This window comes from Lactuca sativa, chromosome 6, assembly GCF_002870075.4.
Source record: "Lactuca sativa cultivar Salinas chromosome 6, Lsat_Salinas_v11, whole genome shotgun sequence".
Taxonomy (NCBI): Eukaryota; Viridiplantae; Streptophyta; class Magnoliopsida; order Asterales; family Asteraceae; genus Lactuca; species Lactuca sativa.
This window is the reverse complement of record NC_056628.2, coordinates 44,416,334-44,433,174: the sequence shown is the minus strand read 5'-3', so window position 1 is coordinate 44,433,174 and position 16,841 is coordinate 44,416,334. Positions and strand designations below refer to the sequence as shown.

Sequence of the window (16,841 nt, the reverse complement as noted above, 5' to 3'; positions counted from 1 at the left end):
CTAAAATATTCCTTAAAAATATTTTTATAATCGTTAAAAGTTTTTAAATAAATAGCGTAAAATAACTTACAATAACAATAGTTAAAAATAACTCTATACAAATGATTATATAGTTACCTTTAAAATAAAAAATAAATTGTTTGATGTTTTAAATAATTACAATGATAGAAATTAAAACGCTAACCAAATAAATTATAAAAAATTAATTAACAATAACAACAACTATAAGTAACATTAAACCATGTATTATATTTAATTTTATTTATGAGTAATCCGCGGGTAGAGGTCATTCAAAAGATTGAGATTGTGCAGTTTTAATAAATGTATATATTATCATATAATTTAAAATAATCAATATATTATATCAACTTAGTATACAAATTATTATATCAAATTTAACCACAACATTATTGTTATATTTAAAAAAACATATATTTGTAAATATTTCAACTATGTAGATGCTTCTGCGCAACGCGCGGGCATTCGTCTAGTATATATATAAAGGAAGAATTTTTTTCGTTCACTACATTCATTAGAAACTCCAATGACTTTTCAGTTTTTTTCTAATAATGATTATAAGTTGGTTAATAAGATTAAATAAATATCAAACCTAAAGTGTAATCATATATAAACTAAATCTCAATATTAAAAGAATATTTTTACTTCTACTTATAAAGTTATGTTTTTAACTTTTAACATATTATACTTAATTTATTAGTTTTAATATATTGTTGGATGTAAACCATTATCATTTTAAAGCTACAACTTTTGAAAAATTTGTATAAAATACTTAAATTATAAATTTACATATAACATTACAGTATCAATTTAAATATAAATTTTAGTTAACTTAAACAACCCAAAGAATATTTTTTTTAAATAGTTAAAATTGATAAATTATAACGTCTTTATAATAATGATTATAAGTTGGTTAATAATGTTAAATAAATATTAAACCTAAAGTGTAATCATAAATAAACAAAATTTCAATATTAAAATAATATATTTACTTCTACTTACAAAGTTATATCTTTAACTTTTAACATATTATACTTAATTTATTACATTTAATATGTTGTTGTATGTAAATCATTATCAGTTTAAAGCTACAATTTTTGAACAGTTTGAACAAAATACTTAAATTGTTAATTTAAATATAACATTACAGTCTCAACTTAAATATAAATTTCAGTTCCATTTAAAAAACCCAATGAATATTTTGTGAATAGTTAAAAGTGATAAATTGTAGTGTTAAATGCAAAAACTAAATTATAATCTCAATTTATCTAAAATATTTCCTAAAGATATTTTTATAATCGTTAAAAGTTTTTAAATAAGTAGCTTAAAATAACTTACAATAACAATAGTTAAAAATAATTCTATATAGATGATTATATTGTTACATTTAAAATCAAAAACAATGTTTGATGTTTTAAATAATTATAATGATAGAAAATAAAACGTTAAGCAAAAAAATTTCAAAAAACTAATTAACAATAACAACAACTATAATTAACATTAAACCATATATTATATTTAAATTCATTCATGAGTAACTCGTGGGTAGAAGTCATTCAAACGGTTGAGATTATGTAGTTATAATATATGTATATATTATCATATAATTCAAAATAATCAATATATTATATCAATTTAGTATACAAGTTATTATATCAATTTTAATAACAAAATTATTGTTATATTTAAAAAACATATATTTGTAAATAATTCAACTATATATGTGTTTCTACGCAACGCACGAACATTCGCTAGTGTGTGTGTGTATATATATATATATATATATATATATATATATATATATATATATATATATATATATATATATATATATACTCTGATTATTTTATTTAAAGTAATTATTGTGTTATTGTATGCATAAATATGAGCCAATCAATTTTACTTATTTTAAGAAAGTGATTAATATATATTATTAAATTAAATATAATTGAAAAATATCATCTAAATTAATTACAAAGGTATTTTAGACAATTAATATAGATTTAATAAAGGAAAATTACATATTTTAAGGGATCATAGATTCTATTAATTTTTAAAATCCAATTTTACGAATTATAATTCTTTTAATTCGGACATTCTGACAGAATATGTTTATGAGTATATTCAAAAAAAATATTCTTGAACCATAAATAATAAAAATATTCTTGAACCTATTTCTTGATCACGACTTTAGACACTTTTTGTAGAATAACAAATTCTTGAACAATCAATTGAATAATAAAAACAAAAAAAACATTATTTCTTATAGAATACGGATAACAATTGTTAAGAATTATATTTATTGTTAAAGAATAAAACAGAAAAAACTTTCAAAACGGGAAAGAAAACATCAAAATCTAACAATGACACTAATACATTCTAAAATAATAATGTTGCTTAGAATCACTTTCAATTTTGTGGTCCGTTCTAAGCATCAATTTCTGTGAAAACAAAACCAAATTGTAGTTTAAATTCCAATAATGCATTAGCAAATGAAAAATAAAAAACTAAATTCCTTTGGAAAAACATGTGGACTTGTGAATTGCACCAAAATCAATAACCAAAAATTGTAGAACATACATAAATCAGTGAGAAAATATCCATACTTCATTCCAACAGAATTAGAGTTCATGATTCCATTCCAACAGAATTGAAATTCATGATTCCATTCCAATAAAATTGGAATCTCACAAATATCATCCATTGAATACACTACATACCAACTGACAAAATTATCTGCCACATAAAACCATAGCAACCAACAACGAAAAAGAAACAAAAAATGAACCAACAATAACTAGTTTCTAGTGCTTTATCTAAGTTGAATAATCAGGTTTCTAGTGCTTCACTTGCTTTATGCTTATCTCTTCTTGATCTGTATAACGATTCATTCACCATTTTTTTTACTTATAAAACAGTTTACTGCTAGCTTCCATTATCCAAAATCATTTTTGATTTGCTAATGTAAAATTTATATATATATATATATATATATATATATATATATATATATATATATATATATATATATATATATAATAAATTTCAAGTTAGGCTTATATATAGTACCTGATATTGAGTCGGCGGCAGTTTCAAGCCGTTTTACGTGGCACTCCTCCGACCGGCCGCTATTTTCCTCCAATTAATTGCCTCCGCCTGCCCTGCTTCATATTTCCTCCACCGACTAACTTCTCAAAATCACAAAACATTGATCCTCAAGCAATTCTTCCACTCTCACTGCCTGTCGACTGGAACCAATCCGATTCAATCAATTTTTATAAGCGAGGCCGAGAATCCACTCTCCTCTGATAGGGTTAAATCGGAAGTGTAAAATAATACGGTTGCGTGTGAAAAATCAGATAAATGATGGATCCCCAGTAGGAGAGTTGAAAGTGTGATTAAGATGGCGAGATTTTCAATCGGCGAAGACGATGACGATACTCTACCGCTATTGACAGTAGCCACCACTGATCACCTAGTCGCTACCTGCTTCTGTTCGTCTTTCCTTTCTGATCAGATGAAGACGAAGACGAAGTCGATCTTGTTCACTTTCGATCGAATCCTACGGAGGGTTTTTCAAAGTGATGTCGGTGGTAATTAAAAGGAGATAAATTAGGTTAAAATCAACTAGCATAATTATAGAAAAATATTTGGGGAAGTTGTTTATAAAATTACCTAATTACCATTATTTATTTATTTAATTATTTATTTATATTTTAAATTTTAATTGGCCCATATTTATGCATACAATAACACAATAATTACTTTAAATACTTGAACCTATCTCTCTCTCTCTCTCTCTCTATATATATATATATATATATATATATATATATATATATATATATATATATATGTATATACTGTCTTATACGACTTCAAATGATCCAAATTAATCATGTATAATAAATGTGATTTCTCCTTACATGAAATTCTTGAGTTTTCTATATAATCCTTACACAAATAAAATTAATTAATATTAAAAGTATATGGGAAAATGGGTATAAATGATTTCTTAAAATCTCAAACAATCACCGGTTGACTAGAATTCTATTAGAAGTCTAAATGATACAGTTGACTAGAATTCTATTAGAAGCAGGGCCGGTCCATTGATTTTCAATGCCCGGGGCAAGATACTATATTAATGCCCTTATATATTAAAAAAATTACATATATAGAAAAAGTGAAATAAATTTTATACACAAACTAAATCAAGGTTATACAAACAAAAACATACAAATACTTATCTAAAACAATGCCTCTATGCATTTTTTGAAGCAAAACCATATCTTATTTTATGATAATCAAGACTTAGCAGAAATTGATTTTTCATACTCATAATTGCTAATCCGTTTAATCTTTATTGGGTGATAGTCCTTCAAAGATATAATTTTAATAACTTTAAGTGCGAAAAAAATTTCTTTTTGCTGAAGCAACTATGACTGGTACCAACAAAAATAGATTATATGCTACCAACATATTGGGATACATGTCCATTTCATTTGCATAATCTCAATCTGACAACCTAAACAAAGATATAGTAAAACCAAAGAATGATACAAGCTGAAGTTGGCTATCCATAATCTCAATCTGACAACCTAAACAAAATCATAAAATGGTATCAGAAATTCGGAATTAACATTTCATAATTTCAAAACTTAAATTGAAATGATAATTTTAGAAATTTGATACATCAGATTTTCAGAAATTAAAATAACTAATTGGATTATTCCAAAATACCACATCATATTAAACATAAATCAAGAACACATCTCTTTTCAATATCATAATTTCAATTTAAGAATTTACATATCAGATTTTTCAAAAATATGATACATTAGATTTTCAGAAATCTGATACAACAAAATTTTAGAGATTAAAATAACTTATCAGATTTTAGGATACATCAGGTATTCATGTGCATCAGATTATTCAGAAATCAAAAACACATTTGTTATTTAAAATCAAAATTCACATATTTGAAATTCAAAACCAAATTCACATATAAACTTTTCAAAATCGGAATTTACATATCATATTTTCAAACAAAATTCGACATATATCAGATTAATCAAAAATTAAAAAAAAAAAACTACATCAGGAATTTAAGAAATGTTATTGCAGAAAGCCTTATAAAACTATAAAAGTCAAAAGAAATTGAAGAACAAAGTTACCTAAAAAATTGATGAATCTTATAGCAATTTTGGATCAAGAAGACTACAACTTTGATCAATTACTTCACTCCACCACTAAGCTATATAAGAAAACTAAAATTTCAAAATTTTTAATCAATAAGCACTATCAGATTTTAGCAACTACAAGTAGGTTATGCATAAATTTCAAACACTAGAAAAGACTTACTTGATTAGGTCTTTAGGAGGACCGATTAATTCAATCACCCCTTCAGGACACTGATTAGAGATTAGAGCATTGGAGGACCGTTTGAAACTTAAGCAATTCACAATGTTCTTAAAATTTGAAAGGATTAACAGGAAATTAGAAGAAAATATTTAGGAGAATAAAAGGATACTAGAAGAAACGATTCAGACATAAGGAAGTTAATCATCGATCATATTTCTCCAGAACCAGGCGCCTCGTCTTCTTCATCTTCAATTATTAGACATGTATGGTGCTTATATCAAGAAGTCAGATAAATCGTTTTTTTAGTTCACGCCTAATTAGGTCTCGACATTAAGCGCTTCTTGGCTTCCGGCTACTCTTCTTTGAGGTGGACTGAACCTACTACTGGATCAAATATGGCCCAAATATAACAATACCTATAAAAGACCTTAAAAAATGATGCTCCATTAAGATTTGTTGCCCTGGGCCATGGCCCAGCTCACCCTGGGCTTTGGCCGGCCCTGATTAGAAGTCTAAATGATACTTAAGAATGACAAGTTGCTTTTCTTTCCATGCTCGATCATCATTTACACAAGCATTCAAAATGATTCACCAACTTACACTTACACTGTGGATGTATATTTCCTACTACCATCTAAATTGTACAGCCAAAGATCAAGTTAAAATCAAATCAAATCCTAACTTATAAATTTTACACCAAAAATCACGTTAAAATAAAATCAAATCTGAGGGATCAAATTTTATATATACAATTACAAGTTAAATGTGAAATAAAAGAGCTCCCTTCACCCATCTTTCCCTCGGTGAAGACAGTAAAACCACAGCTCCCTTGCTGTCAATCGAACCCTCCAAAAACCCCTAAGAATCGTTTTTGCTGCTGCCTTATTCCTTCATCGATCGCTACGAGAAACACCCCCTGCTACCTTCTTTTTTTCGCCATTGGACCAGAAACATTAGTATCCACCTTTGTCCCTTCCTGTTTCGATGACCAAGCCCCAACCCAAACACCCATCGATTCCCTATCAAACACACCCAAACATTCATTCCCTTCGTTAGTTCTATCAAAACAAACAAAAAAAAGAAAGAAAGAAGAAGAACAGGGGAGCTACCGGAGTAGACCCTCCCATCCACTTACCTGCTACCAATCGAAGCAGCAGCCCCACCCCTGCTGCTTCCATTTTTTTCCCTCTTCGGTCCAGCGAAGCACCGAAGGTGCCTCCCTTTTCAACCACCGATCGCAAATGGCCTCATCGCAACACCCACTGAGACCGACGACCCACCCCTCACACCCTCCCCTTCTTCTTCCGTCGAGCAAACCCCAGCGAAGACCTCGTCTTCGTCACTGCTGCTGCTCGCGACACCTCACCGGAGACCCCCTTTCCCCTCGTTTTCTTTCTCTGTTGTTGCCATCGACCATAGAGCTCCGAAGGTTCGTCTTTGGTGCTACCGCTGCTTGCGACGCCCGGACTCCCTATCAGACCTCCTTCCTTCGCACCTCATAGCCGAATGGGAATGAGCGAAACTTCGCTGCTTCTTCACGTCTTTGTTGCTTTGGTATCATCGACCCCGGAGACAATCTCGGCTTGCGAATCGACCGACGAAGGGGGTGTTTGGCCTATCTTTTTGAGGGACAAAAAGAACTTTTAGAAAAAGATAGGGGGAAAAGATGTTTGCTAAAAGTATTTTAAAAGCAACTTTTGGGAATTTGATATAAGAAAAACTGACTTTTTGGAAAAGTCAGGAATTCCTAGCTTTTTGTGACTTTTCCTAAAAGTCCTTTTGCCCTGTGAAAAGATTAGCCAAACACCCCTGAAGCCTTATGCTCCATTCTGCCACCGTCGTTGTTCGTATCTATGTCGTTCCTTCGTGTTCGACTTCCTTTCGTTTGAACGGCAAAAACAGGGGCGTAACATCCATAATTTCATTAAGTTGGACCACTTAAACACAATCAGTCCCTCATGAGATCCCTTTATACATAAAATCCCTAAATCAATTTTTTGTTTATAAAATGACAAAACTATCCTCCCTAATAAACCCTTTATTCAAAAGAAGTCCCAAACCCCTAAACATTGGACCCGGTTATTTAAAACAACCCCTCATTTGATATTCTTTTACCAAAACAGTCCTATTCGTTAAATTAAATTACCAAACAGCCCCTATAGTTTAGCAAAATTACAAAACAACCCTTATGGTGTAAATTTGCTAAAGTTCAACATTTATGGATTTGCAGTTTCTCACGATGAGTTTCTAAAAAATAAATGAATTCAAACAAATGGAACTCACGCTTCAAGACGGATTGGATTACAGGTGACCTAGTTTACTTGATGTATTATATGTTTATTTGTTAAGGAAATTCATGTATTCTTACTATTTGTAAAAACCTTGTATTTAAATATCAAGATAGAACATGAATATTACATTGTTTATTATGCTACTTGTGCTAAATATTTAGTTTACCTGTGATCCATGAACTTAGTCGCACAACACAGCGTGTTCCGCCGCCTCGACCAGGGGGTGTGACAGATTGGTATCAGAGTTTAATTGGTCATAGAGAACTCGTATCCTCAAAAGAGGAATACAACTATAGCAATTGGCTTCTAATAAAAGTATTATTATTATTATAAATTACACCACTTCTTGACTACTTACGGCACGCGGAACCTGGTTTGAAGAGCCGCATAGGGTTGTTGGATTTCATAACGACTTAATTGCTAAAATTGTCCTACCCTCCGGTGTTCCTGACCGTCGTCTGTGCTTTGTAGTCTTGGAGTACAAAACAAAAAGTAATAATACTATAAACTTCACCAACAATAATATATAAGAGTTATATATATAATCCGACTTGCAATGAGAACACTTAATAAAATTCTAACATATCTCCAACTAAAACCACAAACTCAACCCTTTAGGTCAAACGCCTCAACTATGGTTAGTACCGTACATAAGCCATACGATAAACAAAAACATTTTATTCTATAAGTCATTTCCAAGAGATAAAAAAATTTTATACAAACTTATATGCATCAAGGTAAAAATGTTTTTATCAATTTGTTAGTGGAAAATATTTATAGACTTTATGCATTGGAAATACTTTAATTGTGAACACACAAAAACCATGTTATAATGCTACATTAATTAATATAAAATAATATATAGGAGATGATTAATCGATAAGGTTGTTGGGAGTGGTTTCGTTAGGGGCTCGACATTTGCTTAATCACCTCGGCAAACGGTAAACACCACCCCGTAGGCTTGGCATGCCGAGGTCAGCGAGCCAAATGTTGATAGTCATTTAACACCTTCTAATTCATACTTCCAATCAAGTGTGATTCACCCCCACCATTTTCAAAACGATCAAAATGCAATAGCGACAAAAATAAATCCTACCATAAATTTAAAATTAAAAAAAGCAGTCAAACAAAAGAAATTTAAAAACACCAAAGAAAACCATAAGTATACCAAATATCTTAAGAGGAATCAGCTTGGCTGTGAAATCAACCTGTGGAATTAGCCTGGCTGAGGAAAACCTTCAACAACAATCACAAGATTAGACCAAACAAAATAATGCTTTCTGTACTACGGTGGATATGATTTTACTTATCAAAATACCACAAATAATAATAATAATAATATCTATAACATTTGTTTGAAGTGGTTATGGGATTATTGTTTGAAAACCCAAAAAACGCATGTTAAAATCTAAGCTGAAAATCATAGAGTTTGTCCGACTCACAAAGAATTAGCTTTACATGCCCTTTGAAAAGATAACATTACCTTGGTATCATTTGATATAGAATTTTCAATAAGTAATACAGTACACCCCAACTAATATGACAGAATCCATGTATTTATTATTATTATTATTATTATTTTTTTCGAATCTAAAATCAAAAATCAAGTCATTTCTTATGTTATTGAAACAGAACAAATATGAGAGTAAAATATACTAGTGGTGGTGGGTTGGTTCGTATGCCTTCAAAATATTTCAACATCAATTCCATAGTTATAATAAAGTTCTTATAGTTGAATCCTACACAGTCAGGAATGTCGATGAATCGTAATTTGTATGTGACGTTTCTATTTTTCTTTCATTTAACTTTAAATGAATTGGGATATCTTGAAATATTGGGCTATTCTAAATGTTTATTTTGTATTAGAAAAATACAGGGTGATTGATACTTTTTGTAATTCCTTTATAAATAATAAAGTTGTTCATATATTTTTTTATATATACCATCTATTACGATTAGAAAAAAAAAAAAAGATAGGTCGTAGGACCCATCTTCACATAATATAGCTAGGCCATAGCTATATATCATAAAAAGAAGAAAGCATAAATACATAAGACAAAATTACAAAAATGGTCAATATGGGTTGTCAATTTCTTTTATTTGAGTAAGGTCCAAAAAAAATTTATTAGCAAAAAGTGTCCATATATAATGGTTTTGTTCCTTACGTCGTTAAGTTTAAAAGTTTGGTTGTTAAGTTTTTGAAAATAATACAGATACCGAGAGGCGTAGTTAGGCGTAGTTACATGAGTATAGTGGTTGGCCTTGGCCCACCCAACACACATTTGAAGTCTTATATATACTATATAATTTTGTTAAGTAAAAGTAACTATGTTTTCATTTGGCCCACTCTTTGAAATTATTACTATATACAATATTGTTTGTTGGAGGATTATGTTTATCCTTTATATTTGAGTTTTATTACGGGGATCTTTTATCTTGAGCTCATACTTATTATTTTTATATTTATATTTGGGTTTTATTATTGTGCTCCTCTATATTGAGCATATATTTAAATATCTTTCAAAAGCTTTGAATTTTATTTATGGAAATGACCTTTTGAGTTTTCCTTTTTATTCGTAAACCATCAAAGTTATAAAAACAATCGCTAATAAATTTGGTTATTAGTTGTTATGCACTACATATACATTTATTTTTTTAATAAGAATATAAGATTACGTTTGTAATTGGAATTCTTTATGATTAATGAATTTCGTTGAGTAATAGGTACAAAGCAAAAAAGATTAGATATCGCTAAACTTTTCAGTTTAGGTTTCATTTTGGATGATTTCAATGTTGTAAGAGATCATCGTGTGCAACTTAAATGAACAATTTACATAGAATGCATACCTTGTTATATTTTATTATCATTTTAAGTATTTTGCTACTAATTCATATTTTGTAGATTATTTGGTCTACCCTTCAATAGAACCCTAGCTCCGCCACTACATTTACACCTACGGACCATTTCTGCAGTTTTATCTTTTTACATAATTACAATGACCATTTCTGCAATTTTTCTTTTTTATTTTATTGATTTACTATACATTAGTTCTTTTAATTATTTTTTTAATTTCTTTTATATTGGATTATTATATATTAATAAATATTATTTTTAATATATTATATTTATATATTAATAAAAATTATTTTATTATATTATTAATTTTTTAATATTTTTTAATTTCTTCTTTGTCGAATTAATTCTTTTTCATTGGATTATTATATATTAATAAATTTTAGTTTATTATTATTATTATTATATATTAATAAATTTTAGTTTATTATTATTATTATTATTATTATTATTATTATATATATATATCTTAATAAATATTATTTTATTATATTTTTATTTTTTTATTTAATTCTTTTTTAATTTCTTCTTTATTGGATTAATTTTTTTTATTGGATTATTTAATTTTAATTTATTATTATTATATATAACAAATATCATTTTATTAGATCAATAATTTATAATGTATAATATTATTTTTTTTTTAATTTTATTGGTTCCACCACAAAGTCGTCAGAATACGTAAATGTGTTGCGTCCCATCGTTGAAACCGGCGGGATGTCACACCCCCAAACCGAAACGGCCGAAACGTTCGGGGCTGGAGGATGTCATGTACAGTATCACAACAATTATATCATAGTAATTAAAGCAACACAACCATTACATTTAATAAGTAGAATATCTACATCTGTTCGATACATAGTTTGTATAAAACCAAAATCTATAACCAAAAGTATTAAAAGACGTGACTCTAAAAGCTCCGTCTTCTCAAAAACCAGTGGGTGTACCTGTCTACCGGTTCCCTGAGAATACAAGTGGTTTTGAAAGAGTATCAAGATTTAAGTTTCTGTGTTCATAAGCATGTTTTTATAATGAAAAACCTATTGGTGAATCTGTGAAAATGTTTGTATGCTTCCAAGAAAATCCAATATTTTCTTTAGTAATGAAAAGTAGTAATAAACCCTATGACCAAATGTAAGTTCGTTATTATATTATGTGTTTGTGTATGAAAGTATTATTATGTATGTCTGGTTATCACCAGCTGTATTGTATTGTATTGTTTTGTATGAAAACCCTGGCTACCACCGGTATCTATTATATGTATTGTATGAAAAACTCTGGCTAACACCAGTATGTATAGTATGTTCTATATGAAAACACTGGCTATCACCAGTATGTATAGTAGTTCTATTACTTAAAATAAAACCATGAGTTGTAAATTCCTGGAATCCTCTAGTTGTAGTGTATGATAGTTCTATTAATTATAATAAAACTATTTGAAGAATGAAATCCCATAAACAAATGATTAGTTTATATTGTTGTGACTTTAGTATAACCATGCTTGATATGACCTAGTGACCTTTGCGACGTTTTTCAGGTGTCGGAACGGTAAGATATTTGTCACCCCAGGCATTCTTGCCTAACTGTAGCTAGCAGTTTAGGTGTGGGATTGTAAGTCCCGAATAGATCTATTCACAAATATCACGCTCTCCCTCCAGGAGACTCTGGTTATACTGTGGTAGGATTTGGTTCTACACCCCGAAGGGTACAATTGAAGTAGTGCCTCACAACCCTGTATTAACTAGTTTACGTGTAGTGATGTGTTCTCTTGTACTTGAAACTGTATGTATACCTGTAAAGTAAAAATAGTTATACTTAAATAATTATTAAGTATTGTACTCTTGTGTTTAGAATATAGTATTGTATGCCATAAACTATATCTATCATAGTTTATATGTTTGATAATGTTTAAGCTCTGGAATTGATAAAACCATGTGTTGAATCCCAACCTATACCTATTATAGTTTGCATGTATGCTATGTATTTGATTCACATATTGTACTGAAAACTTTGCAATTATGGTTGTATGTTGAAAACTTCCCTTATGCTCAGGATGTTACAAAAGGGATAAAATATCTAAATATTTTATAAAATGTAGTGATCTCTTGGTTGTATCAATTGCATAAGTTTTAATTCTGTTGAAATCCTTTATATAAGAACACAAAATTTCCTTGTGTTTTGCATGTATTCCCCCTAAAAATGTTAAAAACCGTAAAAGTGTAGGGTATGAACTCACAGTTGGTTATGTGTATGTGCCGGATAGCGAGACTTGGAAAGATGACCCTCGATTTGTTGTACGCGGAATTAACGAAATCTTAATGATAATTAACACATAATTGTATTTAAATTAGAGAAACCATTAATTAAAGTGTTAGAAAACACTTGCTTTTGGGTTAGGAATGTTACAGAGACTTGTTTGAAGTGGAAAAAGAGGGTTTTCAGCCAAGGTTCTTGGCTCAAGGTTGTTTGCGGCCATGAACTGGGTTTATGGTTGTAAATGGGGTCTGCCATTGTAAATAGGGTTTGCGGTTGTAAACGGGCTTGCGACCTTTCAAGATATGAAGGTTGTTCTTGGTGAAAATATGAAGATTTGAAGGTTTGTTCTTGAGGATATGAATGTTCTTGGGAGGTTCTTGGGAGCAACTTGAAAGAGTTTTCGGGTGAAAAAAGTGAGAAATGAAGAATCTCTCCGGGAAAAACCTTTATACCGGTTGGGTTTACGGCTGGGAATGGGTTCTCTATTTTAGACGGGTTTACGATGCTGGGGTTTACGGTTGTAAACGCGTTTGCGGCCTAGGGGTTTACGGCCAAGGGGTTTACGGTTGTAAACGCGTGGTTGGACGAGTTTGCTGATTTTTGAGGGAGATCTTGATTTTTCGAGCATTTTGGTTCTGAAAACTTATTTAACCTCTAATTATATATTTTAGATTAATTCCTATCCCACAAGAACATAAAGGAACAAATAAAATTCAAAATTTTATTTAACGGAAATTGACTTTTGTTGACTAGAAAGTATCGGGTTGTCACACGGGACAACCACCAATCATCTTCATCGATTATTCGATGGAAATCCCCACCAACTTGTTACACCCAATGCCACAAATAGCCACCTAGGACAACCTCACCACAATCCATCGGAATCCTCTATACCTGTCACTAAGCCGACCATATTCTGCTATAACTATTGGGTTTTATACAAACAATCCTATGTGTGCATGCAACCCTAGATTTGGATCTATGTTTTTCACTATTAGATACACAACTTTATAAACACAAGAAGAACCCTAGCAAGCACCTAGGTATTTCGAAATCTATATAGTAGAAGTGATTACACAACTTTTGTTGTTATATTGCAATAACAACACAAATCTTCAATCTCCTTGTCTTGGAAAGCAAGTACCACAAGTGTAGTACCTCTACTGGCTCACAAACACCACAAGCAATTGGAGAGGCAAGAGAGAGAGAGAGAGAGAGAGAGAGAGAGGAGAGGCAAAAATAGGCTCTAGGTCTTCTTGGGATCAAGTGGCCGATTTTCTAAGGCCTAAGGGGTCTTTATATAGGGTAGAGATTAGGGTTTCAGTCTTTATCCTCATCTGGTTGCTTGCCCACTAAGCAGCCTATAAGATAAGCCTTGAATCCTTATTATGGATGAATTCTAAGGCCTTATCACCTTGAATTCGTCCAACCTATCCTTGGTGCATCCAATGCCCTAATTTTCAACTATCACATAATTACAATTCATCCCCTCTAGTTTAATTAATTACATTTGATCACAAAATTAATTCTTAATTAATTATTGACCAATATTAATTAAACAAACATGATTTATCCTTTAATATATTATTCTTATAATATATTAATAAATCACAATAACCTCTTTCTCTATTATTTCTCCAGTCAAGTTGCTCTGTTGAAGGCAACCCAAAAGGACCATGCACAACCGGGTCAAGTACTTACCAAATATGGTTCCGGGCTTAGACGCTAATCCAACAGTCTCCCACTTGGATAAGTCTAGTAACCACAAATGCAAGTATAACTCGATTAGCAATCGTAGCTCTCAAAGACACTGTCGAACTCTGGTCTTATCAGCAACCTGTCCTTTAGATAAGGGATCGTACAGTCCTCTATTTTAGATATTGTGCGGACAATCTCATGGAACATAGTCATACTTATTGTCCAGCAGTTTGTTTCTCAATCTCAGATTCATTTGACATAGAACTTAATTGAACACATCAATTCAGTCCTGACCGGGCCCGACACATAAGTCAAATCAAATCATCGAGGGGCCCTGATATCACTTTTACCCTCTTAGGATAAAAGAAATAGATAAACTTCGACTTATATGCATTTACTACTCACTAATCAAAATTATACACAACAATGCGTTTTATGACATCAATTTACTGATGCGTTTTCGTATTATCAATGCACAATCAATTAGCAAACAATAAACCATATATCTTGGTTTTAAGACCATATGATATTATCGTCTCGCGATCACTCATGGTAAATTCCATGAAGTGATTCCAGCAAGCGTGGGTTTATTCCAATGCTAAAAACTCATTCATAAGCACTCATGAACATTGTAACAAACTTTTGTTATGTCTAATACCTTTCGGACAATCTACACACCAATTCATGACAGTCTTCATTCATACCTACTTCCAACATATGAACGACTGTGGACCGTTTGAATACTTTGATTATTCTTAATTAACTCAATTATTCAGGAAGTCAAAACATGCAAACAAAAATAATAGTTAAACAATCAACATAAGACAGTGATTGTACTAATAAATAATACTCATTTATTTAATCATCAAATGTCAATTACATTTATCTATTACATGTTTCTAAATGATCTAATCCAAACTAACATCGTCCTTCAGCCCAATGCTCCTAGCGTGCTGCAAGTGCTTAACCCTACTCAATCCCTTCGTAAGCGGATCTGCTGGGTTATCCTCTGACGATATCCTCTTGACTATGAGGAGTCCTTCTTCTACCCGATGTCTAATAAAGTGATATTTTCTGTCGATATCTCGAGATCTACCATGATCCCTCGGTTCCTTGGTCAAGGCAACCACTCCTTCATTATCATAGAAAATTTCCATAGGCTTCTTTATGGCAGGTACAACTCCAAGCTCTCCAATGAAGTTCTTCAACCATATCACCTCCTTTGACGCTTCGCTCGCTGCAATGTAATCTGATTCGCACGTTGAATCAGCTACGGTTTCTTGCTTGGAACTTTTCCAACTCATTGCTCCTCCATTAAGGGTAAAGACCCAGCCTGACTGTGCACGGTAGTTGTGTCTATCTGTCTGGAAACTGGCGTCACTATACCCTCACACCTTTAAGTCATCACTCCCTCCAAGGAATAGAAACCATTCCTTGGTCCTCCGAAGGTACTTAAGGATATTCTTGACTACGGTCCAATATGCTATGCCAGGGTTTCCTTGATATCTACTGACCATGCTCAAAGCGAAAGCCACATCAGGGCGAGTACAAGTCATAGCATACATGATCGAGCCAACTGCGGAAGCGTAAGGTACTCGGCTCATCTCTGCTATCTCGGCTTCGGTACTCGGACTTTGAGTCTTACTCAACTTGGCATTACTTTGGATCGGTAATTCTCCCTTCTTTGAGTTTTCCATACTAAAACATTTTAGCACCTTATCCAAGTAAGTATTTTGACTAAGTCCTATTAGTCTCTTACTTCGGTCTCTTACTATCCTTATTCCCAAAATATAAGAAGCCTCTCCGAGGTCCTTCATAGTGAAGCACTTCCCGAGCTAGGAATTAGCTTCCTGCAGAGTCGGGATGTCGTTTCCTATGATTAGTATGTCATCTACATACAATACGAGGAAGCTAACTATACTCCCACTGGCCTTGACATACACACATGATTCATCTTCACTTCGTACAAATCCAAACTCTTTGACTTTTTCATCGAAGCAAAGATTCCATCTGCGAGATGCGTGCTTAAGTCCATAAATGGACTTCTCAAGCTTGCACACTCTATTGGGATGCTTCGTATCGATTAAACCCTCTAGATGAGCCATGTAAACATCCTCAGCCAACTTCCCATTAAGGAAAGCAGTTTTGATATCCATTTGCCATATTTCATAATCATGAAATGCAACAATGCTAGCATCACCTTAATAGACTTTATTTTAGCAACTGGTGAGAAGGTCTCATCATAGTCAACTCCGAGAGTTTGAGTAAAGCCCTTCGCAACCAATCGCGCCTTATACCTGTGCACATTCCCATCCATGTCGGTCTTCTTCTTGAAGATCCACTTGCACCCAACCGTCTTACGT

At 31.6% G+C, this 16,841-nt stretch overlaps 2 long non-coding RNA genes across 2 annotated transcripts; both read right to left on the bottom strand.

The window, feature by feature from the left end:
- Positions 1-4,457: 4,457 nt before the first annotated feature.
- On the bottom strand, positions 4,458-5,709 carry LOC111887502 (uncharacterized). Its single transcript, XR_002848782.3, has 3 exons — positions 5,380-5,709; positions 5,193-5,285; positions 4,458-4,616 (listed from the first exon to the last, which is right to left on the bottom strand). It is a non-coding gene; the product is annotated as an uncharacterized LOC111887502 (long non-coding RNA).
- A 373-nt stretch (positions 5,710-6,082) lies between these two features.
- LOC122194563 (uncharacterized) lies at positions 6,083-7,167 on the bottom strand. The gene is made up of 2 exons (XR_006183877.2): positions 6,515-7,167; positions 6,083-6,398 (listed from the first exon to the last, which is right to left on the bottom strand). It is a non-coding gene; the product is annotated as an uncharacterized LOC122194563 (long non-coding RNA).
- Between the last annotated feature and the right edge of the window lie 9,674 nt (positions 7,168-16,841).